This window comes from Panthera onca, chromosome D2, assembly GCF_046562875.1.
Source record: "Panthera onca isolate mPanOnc1 chromosome D2, mPanOnc1 haplotype 2, whole genome shotgun sequence".
Lineage (NCBI taxonomy): Eukaryota > Metazoa > Chordata > Mammalia > Carnivora > Felidae > Panthera > Panthera onca.
This window is the reverse complement of record NC_138349.1, coordinates 60,201,321-60,222,621: the sequence shown is the minus strand read 5'-3', so window position 1 is coordinate 60,222,621 and position 21,301 is coordinate 60,201,321. Positions and strand designations below refer to the sequence as shown.

The window sequence follows — 21,301 nt, the reverse complement described above, 5'->3', positions numbered from 1 at the left end:
AACAAATACTACATTATTTGACTCATATGAGATATCTAAAATAGACAAACTCACAGAAGCAGAGAGCAGAATAGTGATTGTCAAGGGCTGAGCAGAGGGGGAAATGGGGAATTGTTATTCAATGGATATACATATATATTTAGAGAGAGAGAGAGAGAGGGTGCAAGCAGAGGAGAGGGGTAGAGGGAGAGAAGTTCCATCCCACGACCCTGGGATCATGACCTGAGCTGAAATTAAAAGTCAGATGCTCAACCAACTGAGCCACTCAGGTGCCCCTCAAAAGATATATACTTTAAGTTATTCAAAATGGATAATTTATGGAGATTTGCTATAAAACACTGTGCTTATCGTTAACAATCCTCTCCTGTACACTTAAAACTCTGTTAAGAAGGCAGATCACATGGTAAGTGTTCTTATCAAAACAATTAAAAAATAATTCTTTCCACAAAATTTTAATGACTAAGACCCACTCAGAAGTACAAGTATACACCCACATGCCTGCCCCCTTTCCCCCACCACACACACAGATTCATCTTGTCTCAGAGAAAGTCAGGCCACTAGATTGAGGGTGGTTTCAAGGAAGAAGAAAGATATTATAGAGGCAGGCTTCAGAATCAATGGGACAATGTTTTGCATCAAACCCAGTGGGGATGGCAGAAAGGTAAGGATATAATCAGAAGTAAAGGGATCTGTAACCAAGGTCAATATAATGAAGTGAACAGTTTCTAAAGCATGAACAAAAGTAAAATAACCTGTAGTGATTACCTGGCCACCAGTTCTTACAAGGGTTACATAAGTTTGAGGTAGGAATGGAGTTATTAAATGCACTGAAGCAGTTTGAATAAATACTAGCTAGTTTTGAAATGATGATTTAAACTCTATGATGAAGTTCAGTATAAAATATGGATGTGAGTATCACAATCACTGGACTTCTTTTCAGAATTGCATTGCAAATGTGTCCAATAAAATTTTCTTCATGTAATTTCTAATTTATGACCATGGGCAGTCCTTTCATATTTCTGTTCGATCCTCCTATTTCTGAAATATGCATACAAATCACATTCCTGTGGTTGTGGTATTTTACTGAAATCTTGTTGTATTAAACATTACTCAGCATATAAAATCTAACTTAATAGCCGAGGTTTAGGCAGTATTTTTCTTTAAGGAAAAATTGCTTTAGGTTGCAGTTTGTAGAAAACATTCTACCTATAATGATTAAAAACTCCAAATCACCCTATCTTCCTCATGACGCCAGCATTTAGATTAGAATTTTTCTTATTATCCATTGTTACTGACACCTTTGAAACCAGTGTTTCTAGCTCAATGACACCTTGAAACTCAGTTTCTTTAGCTCATTTAGTAGCCTGCCTGACTTCTAACATAGAACTTGTCACCCTGTACACCTCCATCTTCAAAATTTAGAACTGTTTTCAGTGATATCAATCCTATTCTCATTAAGCTATTAAACTTCCACGTCACCCACATCAAAATCTCTACTGCACTTATTTCTCTTATCATTGGCTTCTCTGGCTTACTTCTGACTACACTTTACTCACTACCCAGACTAAGATTCAGCTTAGTTCTGTCATTGCTGCCTTCCCTAAAAGCCTATCTTCCAAAGGTTCTTTCCCTCCTCTGTCACCTGTCACCATCACCTACCCATCTAATCTTCCCTAGGTTGCCAATCTTTAATCCTAAATCATTACTCCCTCCTCCTCCTCCTCCTCCTTCTCCTCCTCCTCCTCCTTCTTTTGACAAAAGACAGAAGAAATGCCCTGTTTTAAATTTTGATACCTAATTTCTTTTTTTTAAATATAATTTATTTTCAAATTGGCTAACAGTGTATACAGTGTGCTCTTGGTTTGGGGGCCTGATACCTAATTTCAGCTGGACTTCCATTCACAATCAGTATTCCTCTCTTCATTTTTTTACTGGTTCTGGTGAATTTCCTACAAGGCCTATTTCCTATCCCCTCTCCTCAGTAAGCCAAAACTCCACTGTATTTCCTCTAAGCAGGCACTTCTAGAACACTTAAACTACATGGTGTTACTTACTTCATATATTCTCTTCATTTTAAAAAATAATTGTTCCTGTAACACCCTTATTTCTCTCCATTGAAAGAAGATGTATATTCCACTTTTTAAAATGCTTAAAAGCTTTTTGTGTAGACTTGTTATAGACTCCAGGGATAGCTCAACTCTTTTGGTCATTTATGCTTCTTTGATTGTTTACCTCTACTTGTATTAGTTTGCCTCTACTTTTTTTTTTTAATGTTCATTTATTTTTTAGAGATAGAGAGCAGGGGAGGAGCAGAGAGAGAGGGAGATAGAGAGAGAGAGAGAGAGAGAGACAGACAGACAGAATCTGAAGCAGGCTCCAGGCTTGAAGCTGTCAGCACGAAGTCCCATGCAGGCTCAAACCCATGAACCGTGACATCATGACCTGAGGTAAAGTCAGATGCTTAACCAACTGAGCCACCCAAGTGCTCCCACCTCCACTTTTAATCATGGAAAGCTACGACTAAAGCTATGGCTTCAATCCTACCTACTTCAAAACTTCAAAGAAATCATTGTTTAATATTTAAGTTATTCTCTCTTATTTTTCTATTTCAAACTTCCAAAATGGTCTGAATTCCATATTTACACATAATCTCCCCTTAATCCCACTCATATAAATTTAAATTTCCAGCAGATTATGTGATCAATTTTTATTAATTTCTAGTTAAAACATTGGTATGCTTTAATCTTTGAGTTTTTCATATTTTCTTTCTTTCTTTCTTTCTTTCTTTCTTTCTTTCTTTCTTTCTTTCTTTCTTTCTTTTGTTTTCTTCCTTCCTTCCTTCCTTCCTTCCTTCCTTTCTTTTTTCTTAGAATTCTGACTTGTCCATCACACTCTTTAATCTCATCTTCTATAAGCACTTCCCAAGTCTCAAGTCTTGGTCTTCTAGGTGAGAACTTAAGCTCTTTTAAAGTGGTATAAATTAGTTAGCAAAAAATCTTGTCCTAAATGTATATTAGTTTTTGGATTTTCTCAAAAGAATTGTATTTATTTATTTATTTTTAATGTTTATTTATTCCTGAGAGAGAGAGAGAGAGAAACAGAAGACGAGTGGGGGAGGGGCAGAGGGAGAGAGGGACACAGAATCTGAAGCAGGCTCCAGGCTCTGAGCTGTCAGCACAGAGCCCAATGCGGGGCTCGAGCCCACAAACTGTGAGATCATGACCTGAGCTGAAGTCGGTGCTTAACTGATTGAGCCACCCAGACATCCCTCAAAAGAATCATATTTAACAAGGTTCTTTCCCTTCAGTGAAGTCTTCTTTTGCACTTTTATAAACAGGAGACATCACTATGAGAGAAGAAAACCTCTATGGGGCCTTTAATGCTGAGGTCTTGGCTATATCATTTGTCATGGGACAAATAACCCAAAATTACAAGCAAAAGTTTGGAGTTTGGATGAGTATCAACATTACAGATCTACCTCCATCACTCTTCTAATAGGGGATCCAACCATCAATGCTGGTGAAAGACCAGCATTATCACCCATTTTGCAAGGTCAATAAGATCCTTCAGAACAGAGAAAAGAATCACTATGATATTAGCTGAATTAGTAAAGTATTTAAGTCAATGGTATGCATTTAGAGAACAAAGACAAAAATGAATTCCAGTTATAAAGCCTGGGCTGCCTGGGTGGCTCAGTCAGTTAAGTGTCTGACTCTTGATTTTGCCTCAGGTAAGGATCTCCTAGTTTGTGAGATGGAGCCCCCCTGTCACTGCTAAGCTTACTTGGGATTCTCTCTCTCAGTCTCTCTCTCTCTCTCTCTCTCTCTCTCTCTCTCTCTCTCTCTCTGTTCTTCCTGGCTTGTGCTCATGCTCATGCTCTCTCTCTCTCAACATAAATAAATAAACTTTAAAATCAGTAAAGTGCAAGTATAAACTAACAATACTAAATAATGTTTTAAGTGCTATTATGTTTCAGTGGATATTATAAAAAAGTTTCTGAATGGTGATAAGTCCACACTTGTTGAAATGAGCTTTCTAGGTTTTCAAGAAGATGTGGGTAATACAGGGAGTGGTCTCACTCCTACAGAAGCAAAGCGATAATTTTGGGAATAGCATACAATACTCTTAGTGGATAGAAAAGGATATGAGAGCCATAATTATTAAGTAGGCATACACTCAAAGGTTAAAACATTACCCAAGAATGATGTTCTAGCTTTGAATAATCTCTTTTGGAATTAATTTTTCCCCAAGGAAAAGAAGAAAACAAACTTCAGTGACTAAATTACTTAATTTTATTAACCCATCTGAAAAATTAGGAATGTTTAGGGTTTCTAGGAAAAATAATATGCTCAGTTAAATTTGAATTTCAGATAATTAACAAATAATTTTATTATATTTTAGCATAATTATTAATCATATATCTAAAATTTGAATTTAAATTGATGTCTTATATCTTTATTTGCTAAATCTAGCTACCCTATAAGGACCTAACTGGTAAATGTTATTTGTGTTGATATTTAATTACTGCTGGTCCCTATCTCCACCCCTCAAGACTATAAATTCTAGTAGGGGCCATAATCTTTTACATTTACTATTATATCTTCAGCATCTGAAACCCAAAATTTTAAAACAACTTGAGGGTATTGGAGGTAGAATGGTAGGGGTAGGATCAACTTCACAGACTCACTTTCATCCTTGTTTCCTAATAAAGCTACCAAGCATTAGGAAAAGGCCAAGGTCATCAACATACCCTGAAATCTCATTAAGAACTCCTTCACAAAGAATAGGATCTTCTAAAATAATTTATTTTAAATTAAAGGATGAAAATGCACCACTCACATTGTTCTATCTCTCCACTTCTTTTTTTTTTTTTTAATTTTTAAATGTTTATTTATTTTTGAGAGAGAGAGAAAGAGTGTGAGTGCAGAAGGGTCAGAGAGAGAGGGAGACACAGAATCTGAAGCAGGCTCCAGGCTCTGAGCTATCAGCACAGAGCCCAACTCGGGGCTCAAACTCATGGACCATGAGGTCATAACCTGAGCCAAGTAGGACCCTCAACTGACTGAGCCACCCAGGTGCTCCTATATCTTCACCTCTTGCCTACTCCAAACAGCAGTCAGGTTTTCCTTGGTTGATGAAACTATATGGTAGCTGATACAAGCAATCAACACATCTGAATTTCTCATTCAGACTCTCTCTTTTCCCTCCCCTTTTGTTGGACAAAATAACAACCAAATTTCACTGATACATCGCAAAACTTTATAACAAGAAGGGATAGAAAATGTCAACTTAATCTCTTTTATTTTATAGATTAAAGGACCAAAGCTCTCATAGGTATAAGAGTGACTTCCTGATCAAAACCTTTCAATAGTTCTGTGTTGCCTATAAAATAAACTTTCCAAAGTCCAGTATGGTGTAAATATCCTCCAAGATTCTGCCCCAGCCTTGCCCTACAGATGTGTAGCTCATCACAGTACGGAATACTGTCTCCTGGCACCTACGACAAGTATCCCAGTGCTCTCACTGGTCCATAGGTGACCACTTACTCCCTTGTTCTCCCATCTGTTCATGTGTGTATTATCAGTTTAAACATCTGTCTCCTCCTCTTAGTCTGATTTATGTGAATGTCGGGACCATAGCTTACTCCTGCTGGAATTACTGATGCCTACTCAAGTGCCAGGGCACAGAGTAGAAGCCCAAGAAGCATTTGACAAATGAAGAAACACATACATAATTAATGGCATAAACAGGACCAAAGTTCAAGTATTGCGCTTTTTGTTTTTTAAATCAACCCATAGGAGTGAACTAAAGATCTATCAAAATTAATGCAAAAGTAGCAATAAATTTTGAGATGAAATTTATCCTAAAAATGAGTGTCAGCAATCTCTCAATCTCACAGATTATGCTGAAAAGCCTGCTCCAGAGCACACACATAATTTTCTATTTTCCACTTCCTGTTCACTAATCAAATTTGATTTTCTTTCAGGCACAGTTTGAACACATGGACTATTTCTTATTCCATTGTGTTTAATTTCTGTACTACTGTATTCTGCAATTTTTCATCACATACACACACTCACACACTATTTTGTTAACAACGTGGAGTGAGCAGATTTTGGAATGTAAACACTTTCAGTCATATTGCTTCTATAATTAACCATATTCTCAGTTCTCAGTTCCTAATTTAGAAGTGAATTTCTAGAATGTAACTGGTATGAAACTAAGACTCACTTTTATATGTAAGGTGTAAAATGAAAAAAAAAAAAAGAATCTATACCCAACATGCAAATTGGAAATTAGTATATGGTCAGATGGTAACTAGACTTATTGTCGTGCTATTTCATAATGTATATAAATATCAAATCACTATGTATACCTGAAACTAATACAATATTTTATGTCAACTATTCTTCAATATAAAAAAATAAAGTCAGAAAGCTACTGAGAGGCAGAAGAAGAAGAAGAAGAAGAAGAAGAAGAAGAAGAAGAAGAAAGGAAAGAAGGAGAAGGAGAAGAAATATCATATGGTTTTAGATATTATTTTCTCTTATAAACACATTCTAAACAAAATTTTCAAATGACAAATATATGTTAGTTGATGCATAATAGCATCATTTTTAAAATTTTTCATTTCATTTAGATTCAGGTAGTAAATAAATACAAAATGATAAAATTATCTACATGACCTGTTATTATGGGTAGTTGCATTATTTATGCATCTATTAACATACCTTTTGTTAATTAACATTGAAGAAAAATACAACATGAAAATTGGTGATTCTTTTTATAAATATAAGAGGTTATCATTTATTTGACATGTGTCAAGTACTATGTGCAAGTTACTAATCTAAGCATACTCTTAATTTAAACCTCATTAGTCTCCAGAAAGATCTGCAATATTATTACACCCAGATTTGGTTAAAAAAATGGACACATAAATTTAATGGATATATTCAACTATCAAAAAAGGACTTCTGTTACATAAGTATTACTTTAAAAAAGGTGGTAACTTTATATTTGATACTCCTTTTTTAAAAAGTTTATTTATTTTGAGAGAGAGAGAGAGAGAGAGAGAGAGAGAGAGATAGAGGATGAGCGGGGAGGGGCAAAGAGAATTCCAAGCAGGTTCTGCACTGTTGGCACAGAGCCCAATGCGGGGCTCAAACTCACAAATCACGAGATCATGATCTGAGCCTAAACCAACAGTCTGACGCTTAATCAACTGAGCCATCCAGGCACCCCTCTATTTGATTCAAATTTAGGCAATTCACCAGGTGAATGTTCTATTTTGGTCAACATGCTTAGGAAAGACTCAACCAATTCTGTCTTTGGCCAGTTACAGAGGCCATCTATATGCATTTAAAAATAAAGGCAAAGAGAGGCGCCTGGGTGGCTCAGTGGGTTAAGCATCCGACTTCGGCTCAGGTAACGATCTCGCGGTCCGTGAGTTCAAGCCCCGCGTCGGGCTCTGGGCTGATGGCTCAGAGCCTGGAGCCTGCTTCCGATTCTGTGTCTCCCTCTCTCTCTGCTCCTCCCCGTTCATGCTCTGTCTCTCTCTGTCTCAAAAATAAATAAACTTAAAAAAAAATTAAAAAAAATAAATAAAAATAAAGGCAAAGAAATATAACAACAATTTAGTGACTATTCCTGAGATGTCTTCTCATAAAACTATTAACTATTAGGTATAATTTTAAACAAACATCTTGAAAATCACTGTATCAAAGTAACCTTACTTTATGGAGATCATGTATACATGCTTACAGAATAAACGAATAAATGGGAATGACCCAATTTTCTGGGATATCTATGAAATAAATTTTTGAGTGATAACATGATCCATTTATTCATACATTTGAGTATTTCAAACAGAGTGATGTTTCTGGAAAATTGTCTTAGATGACTCGAAGAAGATGAAGCTGCTGAGGTCTCAAGATGCAAATAAAGAATGCAAAGAGATGTGTTTGATGAAATCTGAGCAAAGGCTAAGTAATAGTTCTCATCCAAATGTTTCATGTAATTTTTATTATAAACATATATATTTAAATTGATATAGTAAGTAATTTGCAGATATTTGACTATTTCATCTACACTCTAGAAATATTTCATAGTTAAATTAGTCAGTTAAAAAATTCTCTCCTTTGTAGGGACATTGGGTTGCTCAGTTGTTGAGCATTGAACTCCTGATTTCAGCTCAGGTCATGATCCCAGGGTCACTGAGCATTGAGCCTGCTTAAATTCTCTTTCTCTTTCTCTCTCTCCTTCTATCCCTCTCCCCCATGCGCTCTCTCTCTCTCTCTCTCTCTCTCTCTCTCTCTCAAAAATAATAATATAAAATTTTAAATTTAAAAAAACAAAACTCTCCTTGATAAAATAAAAATTTGGCTTACATTATGAAGTGTTTCTATTCATGGGCTTGTATTGCAACATAGCCTCTGTCATACAAGTAATAAAGGATAGATTCAGACTAACTGAGGTCTCCCCATGTGCACGCTGTCCACTTAAAATGCATATCTCCTTTACTACATCTAAATTTTTAAACATAATCAATAAAACTAAATTATACATTGGTAGTCTTTAATACTTTTTTAAATTCAATTATAATTAACAGTGTTATATTATTTTCAAGTTTACAATATAATAATTGAACAATTCTATACATTACTCAGTGCTCATGGTGATAAGTGTACTCTTAATCCCCTGTGTTTATTGCATTCATCCCCCAGCCCCCTCCCCCTCTGGAAGCCACCAGTTTGTTTTATGTATTTAAGAGTCTCATATTCTGTTTGTCTGTTTTTTTCTTGGCTTGCTTATTATTTTTCCCCTTAAATTCCACATAAGTAAAATCCTATGGGACTTGTCTTTCTCTGTCTGACTTATTTCATTTAGCATTATACCCTCTGGGTCCTGCCATGCTGTTGCAAATGGAAAGATTTCATTCTTTTTTATAACTGAGTAATACTCCTATATGTGTATACATATCCACTTTATCTTTTCATCTGTACACACACACTTGGGTTGTTCTCATATTTTGACTATTGTAATGAGGCTGCAGAAAAAATGGGGGGGCATATGTCTTTTCAAATTAGTGTTTTCATTTTCAGTGGGTGAATACCCAGCAGTGGAATTACTGAATCATATGGCAATTTTATTTTTAATTTTTTGAGGGACCTCTATACTGTTTTCAATAGTGGCTGCACCAGTTTGCATTCCTACCAATAGTACACGAGGGTTTCTTTTTCTCTACATGTTGGCCAACACTTGTTATTTGTTGTATTTTTTATTCTAGCCATTCTGATAGGCATATAGTGATATTTCACTATAGTTTTGATTTTCATTTCCCTGTTGATAAGTGATGTTAAGCATCTTTTCATTTGTTTGTCTTCTTTAGAAAAATGTCTATCAAGGTCCTCTGCTCATTTTTCTATTCACATTATTTGTTGTAGTTTTTGTTTTATTTTGTTTTGTTTTTGGGTATTGAAGTATTTAATACTTTTTAAAGTCAGCCTCTTTCTTGGCAGATGAAAGAATGTGTATGTATATTCAGTTGTCATATATTTTCTCAGAACTCAGTATATTTTGTCAAGTGCAAATAAATAATATCTAACCACAATTCACCTTAAAGAAAAAAAAGTATAAGACTAGATAAGAAAAAAAATAATAAGCTTCTCTAATATATAATTTGGAATGTTATTAATATATATTGTTCGAAAAGGTATATATTTTGATCCTTAAATCTCATGCCATGATTTTACAACATTTCTGAAACTTACCCATTACATTTCATGAAAAAAAAATGTGTCTAGGTACCCCTAAGAGGAGTTATTTAACTGTATGGGGTTGGTACACTTCTTTTGTATAATATGCAACCAAAGAGACAGTGTTTCTGTTTCTTAAAGAAGAACATTATTGAAAATAGACAATGCACCCCCATATTAGAGATATCTGGATAGCCATCAAATAGGCTAGAGCATCGTTTCCAAAATGTTATGCATGCCGTAGCCACATATCTTGCTCTTTTTTTATTCCTACTGTCAAAATGAATCCATCTTTTAGACATGCCATTGATGTATCTATTTCGTCAAAAAACAAAATTTGAAAGTGTTTTCTTTTACGTCATGAAACTAATGACGGCAGAGGTGAGAAATGGAGCAGGCAAAACCTTTACTGAATATATTAATTTATTTAGCTCTAGATATCTTTATTGCTTTTTCAACACATGAATTCAAATTTTAGAAAGAAGGCTGATGTTGATCATCTAGCTCTTGTCATACTGTTGTGCTCATGTGGATTGAAATGGTGTTGCAATGCCCAAATCACTATTTTTAAAGTAATTTTCTACCTGATGTATTTGTTCACATTAATAAAAAAATTATTTTGTTGTAGTCATTCATAGCAGCTGAAACAGCAAAACGCAAGCTAGTCCGAGATGATCTAATTTGTACTTGCCACCACAATATTTCTTCCAGGCACAATCAGCTACTCTGTCAGCATCGGTGAACCTCCTCTCTGTATGTTTAATGAGAAAATGTGCAGAAAGAATATCAAAAATATTTTTATCAGTGCTCAATTTTCCATTCCACTTATGGTTTGAAGAATCCCAGACAGTAGATGAGGCTCAGGCAAAAGGTGAAAAGCAGCTAATGATTTTGGTTTCTCATTTCGGGAGTAAGAACTAGGTAGATAGATGGAGAGGGAAATTGTATAGGATTTAGTAATTCTGTAGCTATTCAAACATGGGAAAGAAAAATGAAAAGAACTTTAAACTTCCCAATCCCTTTCTCTTTACATATTCACAAGAAATAGATTACAAAGACAAAATAAAACCGCAAATGATATTGAACTTTTATGAGCATTCCTAGATTGATAATACCCTAGAACAATATAATAAAGCTTAACTAAATCATAATATAATTGCCACTAAATAATAATAATTGAAATAAATAGCATTTATATAGTACTGTTTCCAAACTGCTTGGTTATATACATCAGTCTGTATTTATATCATCTATAGCAAACACATAAAAACCAAACCTCCCCAGCATGGCTTGAAAAAATTGTTTAATCAAATCAATTTGGAAAATCATATTTAAGGAATTTAAAAAAGAGAGATGTATATAAAAGATGATAGGGGGTGCCTGGGTGGCTCAGTTGGTTAAGTGTCCGACTTCAGCCCGGGTCATGATCTCACGGTTCGTGAGTTCGAGCCCCACATCGGGCTCTGTGCTGACAGCTCAGAGTCTGGAGCCTGCTTCGGATTCTGTGTGCCCCTCTCTCTCTGCCCCTCCCCGGCTCATGCCCTGTCTCTCTCTGTCTCAAAAATAATAAAAATATTTAAAGAAAAAAAGATGATAAAATACTAGAAAATACAGTTAGTGTACATTGAAAAAAGTAATTTTCTTATGGCCTTCTGTTGTGTTTACATGTATTGTTTTGTTTAACTACATAATTAAATACCACTTCTACCCTCACATACACTTCACACACTCAACATTCCCAAATAAGCACCAATGTTATAAAGATATGAGGATTCTCCTCTCCCAGTAACCAGAGGAATCAATGCCCAAGGAATATAAGAGAGGGTGGCTTTGGTCTCCTGCACTTTAATATCCACCAGTGTCCCCGCCAAGACCACCCTAAGGATATTCAGGGTAAAGCTGGTATGTTTTTTAAGCAAAGTATATTCTTAAAAGTTCTGCAACCCCAACCTCATCCTCTCAGGAGATGGCTGTACCTAAACTGCAGTTTAGAAGCTCTGTGTATGTCAATAAGTAAGATATTGTTGCAGTTAAAGTAATAACATAATTTCTGCTATGTCATTCATTTATTCATTCAATAAATAAGTAGAGAGCCTACTTTATCCCAGGCACTGTTCTAAGATTTGAGAATATGTAATTGGGAGAAAAAACAATAACAACAACACACACACACACACACACACACACACACACACACACAAACAGACAAAGCTTCTAGTTAAGAGAAAGACAAAAGATTTGTAATGAATAAGTAAACATCAGGCATTCTATAAGGAAAGAAATGCTATCAATTACAATGAGGTAAGGAAGGATGAGTGCATGAAACAAAGGAGAGTTGGAATTTTAACAGGGAGAATCAGGTACATGTCACTGATAAGGTACATCTGGAAAAGAGGTGGAGGGGAGGGACAGGTGCACCCATACAATACATCTGGGGGAAACATATTCCATGCAAAGAAAACAGGTGCTTCCAAAGCCCTGAGGTGGAATCACACTTGGGGTGTTTGAGAAATAGTAAAATAGGTCAATGTGGAGAAGTGGTGGAAGCCAAGGTACAACGAAAGAAGCAATCAGAGGTTTTAGGTATCTTAGAAAGCAATATGTTTTAAAAGGCATGAAGAAAACAAGAGGCAGGGATAAGTCCTTTTTCCATATTTCTTTATTTTGTGGCAATAAGTTAGGTTCTGCTTACAAATTGGAGCTCTAGGGGAGTAAATCATGTGGATTCAGGAAAACCTTAGCATGGGTTTCTCATACTTGGTTAAAATATGTGTATGTCGTGGCAGATATCTATACAGTTTCTATTTGATTTAGTAAATATTTCAGTCTATTCTCTAAGCAACTTTTATATGAAAGTAAGACAGAGAAAACAGAGAGACAGACGTAAAACAGAAATATGTAGCCACTACAATGCTTTTCTCTAACTTGATGTTCTTTCCTGGCTCTCACATCTTAAAAACAGTCAAAAATATTACTTGATATATATTTGTAAGAAAATTCATCTAGCATATAATATCCAAGGTGTTTTATATTGATTCTAATCGGCCTTTTAAAGTAATGGCATTGTACAAACCAGATAGAATAAAATAAAAATAAATTTGGGAAAGGAACTTTAGGCACTGAAAACAAGTGTGCCATATATGGGTAGGAAAAGTTTAGGTATGCTGGGAAGTATGATCTCAATATACAGCTGTTATGAGGGAAAAAATAATCATAATCCTTTAGTAAGTTTCTATAACTTAGTAAAGCAAACAAGGTAATAAAAGATCAGATCCAGAATCTCAGCTTACTTAAATAATCAAACTTCAATTAGGTCAAAGAGTCTTGCATTAACAATAAAGAGCATAATTTTTGATCCTGATAAGAAAAAAAAAACTCCAATTATTACATGATCTGTTAGACTTAACAATAAAAAAGAAATTCTTTAGAGGAAGGTCTATTTCAAAATTCCGGAGCAAATCCGCTGAATGGATATGAATATTTCTCCCAATTCATGCCTACAATGATGTTAATGTTATTTTCAGGTAGCCAGTAATTATACCTTTAGCTTAAAGAAATGTATAGATGGGTACATTGTTATTTTTGCAGAGATTTATATTTACATTATGTGTTATTTAAAACCGCACTCAATAAATTAACATAATATGGGTTTTTATAAATCAGGTGAGATATCAATGTATTCTGCACAACATAAAACTATGCTAAGCAGATGGGGTCTAGAACAACAACAACAAAAAACCCAACATAACCGCATAAGGTTCACAAAAAAATTCACACGAGTTTATTGACACCAAATGTTGAAAATATGATCTCCTTGAAAATGACAAAATTATAACATCTCTCTAGGACCCAAGCTACTTTGTAAATATAGGAAGTCACGTTCTTGGGTGGGTTGCCCACACTGAAATATTCTCAGATTTTACATAGTAGAAAGAACACTTCCCATAAACAGAGAGCTCTCTGGGGGCATCTACAGGACTAAGTGGTAACTCTCAGGGAAGCAACGGTTCGGGAACTTCGGTCATGCTATACTATTAATGAATTGCCTGATTTATAACCAATGTAAATTTGGAGCTGGCTCCCTTCCCAGAATGCTTCCAAGCAGTAGCACAGCAGCAACAGTAACACTATCGACACAGAAAAAGACGGCAGTTTGAGGAATTAAAAAAATTAAAGTTTTGGCCAAGGCATAAAGATATAGCGGATGTCGAGTTCCAAAGGAGGAGTTAGACCTCATGGAGAATATAAAAAGTGAAATAGTAAAAATGAATAATGTTACACTTCTACCGTCACCACACCAAAGTTCTAAAGGGCTCCAGAGAAGGGGACAGCAGACATGGGCAGCATCTGTGAAGGGATCCTTTAGGACACACTGTAAGTACCTCCTCTCAACCAAAAGGGAAGAACGAGAAGGTGAAACCCGAGTAACTGAGGGCTACAGCTCTCAATGCTGCACTGCTGTGAAGGTTTCCATTTAGTACGTGTGCAATTATAAAAGTTTAGCTCGGGGCGCCTGGGTGGCTTAGTTGGTTAAGCTTCCAACTTCGGCTCAGGTCATGATCTCACGGTTCCTGGTCTCGAGCCTCACTTTGGGCTCTGTGCTGACAGTTCAGAGCCTGGAGCCTGCTTCAGATTCTGTGTCTCCCTCTCTCTCTGCCCCTCCTCAGCTTGCACTGTTTCTATCTCTCAAAAATGAATAGATATTAAAAAAAATTAAGTTTAGCCTTATGTATTTATTTCAGGAAAATATCATTAAGACAAGAATGAGAAGAGCTGTCCTAGGTTGTACAAATTGCTCCATTCACACCTAGAAATGTATCATGTATCACAGTCCCTTTGCAAACTTTTCGTTAAAATAGTTTTCCTTTAAGAATATTGTTTTCTTTTACTGGGTTTCTACTTATAACTTCATAGGATATTTATTGCAAGGTTTGGTATCCTCATATTTGCAGATTAATATAGAAAAGATGTCCTCGATTATTGTAATTCCCCATATAGTATTTCAAATGTCTTTATTTTCTTTGGTACATCTGATGTAGCATTACAGATTTAAAAACTTAAAAAGCAAATAGCAATTTATTCATCTATCACACTAGCTAAGATAAGTTAATAAGCTATATCGTCTATATGCCAGGGAAATTTTATAATATTATACTAGTCCTTAAAATAGATATAAAATATAATTTCATTATTATCTTACAATAGGGTATGAGCTAAACTGATGAGAAGAAATACTGAAACCATCTTGCAAACATCAATAGTATTAACCCACTTTGGCCCCTAAATCAGTTCTGGACTTACCCATCACAGACCATGAACTAATTTAAGACACCCAAACTTTTTAATTCAGAGCATTTCCAAGTGCCTACGGCTGTAAGACACATTTAAGGGAAAAGAAGTGACTAAGTCCCCAATTCACAATAATATGTTTAATATGTAAGAAGTGGCAGGCTACAGCTTTGCAAAGCACATTTTCTGCTTCGGCCCCTAGCCATATTTACCCAAATTTCTTGGGGGAATTTTTTTTTCTCTCTCTTAGAACTGCTTCATGAAAGCAGAATTCAAGAAATTATTGTAAGAGTCATTTAAAATGGGAAGTCAGCAGAAACCGGGGTTTTGCTTGATAGCAGCCAAAAACATTGTAAGGAGCATTGGAGGCTGTGTAATTTTGAAAGGACTGTGTTTCTATGCATTGTATTCAGTAGTATACATGAGCAAAAATGATTAAAAAAAAAAAAAAAGATTTAGCAGACTCTATTGCCAGGAATGCTGGCAGCCTGCCAAACACACAGAGGTAGCAACTATTCTGCCTCCTTAGCTGCCTTCAGAGTAACATTACCCTCCCCTGCTAAATAAAAGAAGAGGTGTCCCTTGAAATCTGAGGCATGCAGTCGCACCTGCTTAACTTGTGCTTGCTTTTCCTTCATCAAAATATTTGAGTATCTGCTAGCAGGAGGTTCAATCTTTACCTGGCATATAAACTGTAGAAGATCGCATGTTAATTTTTGACATGACAATAAAGACATAAAATCTTAGTTAAGTGTACTTCGTTATGTTGTTTGTGACAGTAAATTGGAGTAGTTGCATTACATTTCTTTTTACTGGGTTTACATATACACGTACACACATTTATACACATATGAAGAGAGAGAGAGATGGGGGTGGGGTGCTGCCTGGAGAGTTCAAGAAAATGTATTCTTTGTTGTTCTAGGAAGTAAGGGTTGTTTGCTGTCTCTTACTGTCCATTGCAATACAGCTGTTTGCCTAGGATAGTTTCTCATTTTCTATGGTATTATTTATCATTTAGGTATTTCAGGAAAGAGAGAGAGAATAGATATTGTCCAATTAATGGATTTTCTGAACATAAAATGAGGACAGAAGAGAAAGAAAATAGTGCTTCCTTCTGATTTTGTAATGGAACATATTAACCTTGATTCGTTGGATGAGAAGTCTATTTGTTGGAGGAACTGAGCAACCTCCTAGGAAAGAACTCATTCTATGTGAAATAGAAGTGATGTGCATTGTCTCTCCCAAAATGCAGGTTGGTTGCCTGAGGGTAGAGGAGATTCTCAGTATAGTGTGATGATTTCCCTCGAAGAAGCCCCCAACTTGATTCCCTATGGAAATGTGACTCATGAGTGAATCTTAGAAAAAAAAAAGCAACTTTCTGTTGTGGAGTATAAAGCAATTCTTGAAAAGAACAAAATGGAAGAAAGATCTCTTTACAATTTGGCTTCAGTGCCCAGTGGAATCTGATTTGCACAGAGTAATGGGCAAGATTGACAGGGGAGAAGGAACCCACGGAAAGTAAAAGTGATACAGCTTAAGACACTGGATGGCCACCATCATGAGATGGTACAGAAAACAGAATGTCCATGAACAAATCTGAAGGGAAACAGTAGCAGAGGAAGATATAGGTGCTGGCATATTGAGTTGCTGTTTATTCAATGTTTGAGTCAACATAAGCAATGTGCTATGCCCTTTAGAAACATTATCTCATTTGATCCCCATAGTAAGTCTTTAAACTAGATATTATAATCCCCATTTTGCAAATAAGGCAAATGGTTATTTAAGAGCAGATGTTTTAAGAAAAGTACCCACTTACGGGTATCATCATCCTTTCACACTTGAAAACATGCAATGACTCCATCTCTAGGGGCTCTGGAAATGGAAATGTTGGATTGTAAATCAATATTAGAGGAGCAGAAGCAGAAAGTAATGCCATTAATAAGAATTTATAAATAGAACAATATATGGCAACAGTTTATACACAGTCCTAAAATGGTGGCAGAGAGATATCATTAGCTATAAATGATTTGAGTTCTCTTTGAGGAAGAGATGGTCACAGCTGCAGCAGAGTTCTGGATGCCTGACTTCTGCTACTGACTCCCTGTGTTCATTCCTGTAGAGGAACAGGTGGGTCAGGAAGCCACACTGCAGCCATGGCTTTTAAATATATGGTAAGGACACCTATGAAAACAGAGATTCACTGAATTAGAATTACTCTAACCAACCAAAACATAAAATCTTGGTAGGAAGTATATGCCAGCCTGGTCAGAGGCACAAAGGAAAAGAATCTCAAAGAGAAAGGACCAGTTCAGATGCCCACCAAGACTCTTGAGAATCACTACAAGAAAAATTCCTCGTGGTGAAGGTTCTAAGACGTGGGATCATTTTCAGGTGAGGATCCACAAGCTCATTGATTTGCACAGTCCTTCTGAGATAGGCAAGCAGATTATTTCCATCAGTACTGAGCCAGGAGTCAAGGTTGAAGTTACCATTGCTGATGCTTAAATCAATCTTTTTAATAAATTGATTATCAGTTGCTAAGAAAAATAAATTATTTGAGATGAAAATATATGCTAAGGTCTAAGAAAAAACATACTGAAGTTATTAACAGTATCAAATAAGGCCACTGAAAGATGAATAACATAAGATCTGGGACAAATAGTTTAAGTAAGTATTAAAGGCTTATGTCATGGCTATATCCAAGAAGAATCAATGTTTCAAGAATGCCACCCCCTGGTAAGAATAACACAAGCTGTCAGTTACCCATTGACAATTAAATTCTGGGAGGACTTCATTCTCTGCCTCTGCTTCTCCCACACTATCTATCTCCTCACCCCTTTTGTGACCAGATTTGAAAATTATGAAGCAAAGACAGGTAAAATCTTAAGACTCATGTGCTTTTACTTTCAGTTGTTTTCTTTCTAGCCTCACCTTAAAATTTTTGTCACCACAAATTATCCCAACCAATTAACCAGAATTTTTTGTAATCTTTTTTTTAAATGTTTAGTTATTTTTGAGAGAGACAGAGACAGAATGGGAGTGGGTTAGGGACAGAGAGAGAGGGAGACACAGAATCCGAAGCAGGCTCCGGGCTTTGAACTGTCAGCACAGAGCCTGACGTGGGGCTTGAACTCACGAGCTGTGAGATCATGACCTGAGCCGAAGTCAGATGCCCAACTGACTGAGCCACCCAGGAGCCCACAGAATTTTGTAAACTAATAAAAAATAGTTAAGTAATCTATCCACAGTTGGTAGCTAACAGAGCTGGGATTTGAACACTGTCTGATTTGAAGGGCCATGTATTATTTTTTTAAACGTTTATTTTGAAATAATTATATATTTACAGAAAGTTGCAAGATTGCACAGAGGGATCCCATGCACTCTTTACCCCTCAATGGTTACATTGTACACAACTACAGTATAGTATCAGTACTATGCAATTGCCATCGGTGTAAAGTGTGTATATACTTTCATGTAATCTTATTGCGTGTGTAGATTCATGTAACCACCACCACAACCAAGAAGATATAGAACTATTCCATACCACAGAGATCTCCCTCAGACTATCCTTTTATAGTCACACCTATCCTTCCCCATTAACTCTCTTTAAATCCTGACAACCATTAATCTGTTCTCCATTCTATATTTTTATTTCAAGAAATCTGTATAAGTGGAATCATACAGTATGTAACCTTTTGAGAATGACATTCTTTTCCACTCAGTATAATGCCCTGAGGTTCATTCAAGTTGTTGCACATATCAATAGTCTGTTTCTTTTTATTGCCAAGTAGTGTCCCATGGTATGAGTACACCACAGTTTGTGTTAACTCTTCATATGAATATTTTGATTGTTTCCATTTTTTGACTATTATAAAAAGCTGCTATGAACAATTATGTATATATTTTTGTGTAGACTTAAATTTTCATTTCTCTGAAATAAACTCCCAGAATGTAATTGCTGGATCATAAGGTAAGTGTATATTTAGCTTTTCTTTTTAAGAAATTGCCAATTTTTTTTCCAGAATAGGGAGCCTTGTTTTAACTACTCTATTTTAGTGCTTCCTAAGTTTGAACAAACCACATCCATACTATCTGTGGTAGCCAGCTTCTGATATGGTCCCCAATAACCCCTGCCTCCTCCTGGAATCCACAACCTTGTGTAACCTCCCTCCATGTTTTACTAAGATTGGAATGTGTGGCTGATAGATTATGACAGAAGTGATGGTATATACCTCTAAGATTTGGTTTTTCTCTTTACCTTTCCTCTTTCCCTCTCTCTCTCTCTCTGTCTCTCTCTCTTTCTCCCTGTCTCTCTCTCCTCTCTGTCTCTCTTTCATCATTTGTTCTAGAGGAAGCCATGTTGTGATAAGCTCTATGAGAGAAGCCCAGTGGTGAGGAACTGAAGTCTCCTGCCGAAACCACATAGGAGAGCTTAGAAATGAACTCTTCAGCCCCAGTTACGTCTTTCAGAACTGTAATGCTGCCCAATACCTTGACAGCAACCTTATGAGACACTTAACCAAACTCAACCAGCTAAGACACTCCAAGATTCCTAATACACACACACACACACACACACACGCACGCGTGCACACACACAGTGAGATAATAAATATTGTTCTAAAAAGCAAAGTTTTGTGTGCTTCATGATGCCACCATAAATAGCAAATAAATATTTTGATATAAGAAGTCTAATCCTACCTATAATGATAAAAACTTAAAATATGAGATTGGTTTTGAAACTAGGTAATGAATGGAGCTAAATAAACTGCAGGGATTTTGAGAAAAGTTCTGGGGAGGTCTTAAAGTGCCTTAAACACACTGTTTTTAGAACTGACTTGTGTAAAAGCTGGAAGAGAAGACTTAAAAGAAGTATGGAAAAAATCTTACTAAAAATTGGCAGAAAGATTCCTCATTAAGTAGTGACAGAAAGCATATCCAGTTACCCGCAGAAATGTGGAAGGTAAAAAAACATATATATTTATAGCAATAAACTGGTTGAGCTAGTTGTGGAGATTTCCAACTACTATGTTGAAAGTGTCTCCTAGTTTCTTCTTACTCTTTAGACAAAAGTGCAATAAGGAAATGGTACACTGAAAAGGGTGGGATAGGGATGTTAGATAAAATCTTATAATCTAAACAAGTCGTAATTTTAAGATTCCCACCTCTGTTAGAAGTAAACAATGGTGATATTAAGAAATGAATTCCAAGAAAAGATCATATTCAAGGAACCCTGAGGAAAGCCTATATAAAGCTGAAGGGAAAGCATGCCTTTGAGATCTCAGAATGATCAAAGGTTATGCCTCTGAAGAGAGGTTCTTTCTAAAAGTCTGTCTCTCAACCAAACAACAGTGATTTTAGAAGGCTGGGGTGTAGGGAGCTGGGGAGACTTCATTGTTTCAGCAGAATACCAACATAAAGAAAGGCTTTTCTCCAAGGTACTTTTGGGAGTGGCTTTGTCTAATGACGTATCCCTCAGGAGGTGAATAGGATAACTGCAATTTCCTTTGAAAAAAATGATAGTGGCAGAAACACTGTCAGCTTAGAATGTAAGGAACAAATACAATGGAAATAAAAAGAGACCTTCAAGGAGAAATCAGACTTCTCAGAAGACTACGTATCTGTAAATATGCTCTATCTTTCATGAGGATAAAGTATAACTCAAGGTAGAACCAAAATGGAGACATGGTCAATGTAGGAAACACTCCTTGGCAGGAATAGGACAGAGTCCTAATCAATAAATTTCCAATGTTTTCTGGCTGGATTTAAAAACTTCTAGGTACCAAATACTCCTGTGTATCTTCTATTTTTCCCCTTTTGTATTAGAAATATCTATGGTGAGAGGCATCTGGGTGGCTCAGTCAGTTAAGCATCCAACTTTGGCTCAGGTCATGATCTTGCAGTTTTTGAGTTCAAGCCCCACATCGGGCTCTGTGCTGACAGCTCAGAGCCTGGAGCCTGCTTCAGATTCTGTGTCTCCCTCTCTCTCTGCCCCTACCCCACTTGCACTTTCTCTCTCTCTCTCTCTCTCTCTCTCTCTCTCTCTCAAAAATAAATAAACAAACAAAAAAAAAAAAACGAAGAAATATCTATGGTGATTATCCTATGCCTGCCTCACCTTTGTATGTTGAGTATGTGAACACAGATAACTTACTTCTTTAGTTTACAAGCCTACAAATGAAGATGAACAGTCCTGGAGAGACTGTACCTATAGAACTATACCCAAGGAAACTTATCCATACCTGGACCTGATTCAT

The 21,301-nt window shown here is 36.1% G+C and overlaps 1 protein-coding gene and 1 pseudogene across 3 annotated transcripts in view; one reads left to right on the top strand and one right to left on the bottom strand.

The window, feature by feature from the left end:
- CTNNA3 (catenin alpha 3) overlaps positions 1–21,301 on the bottom strand; it is a 1,784,170-nt gene that overhangs the window by 288,556 nt on the left and 1,474,313 nt on the right. The window lies entirely within an intron of this gene.
- On the top strand, positions 17,129–17,549 carry LOC132685380 (small ribosomal subunit protein uS10 pseudogene; annotated as a pseudogene).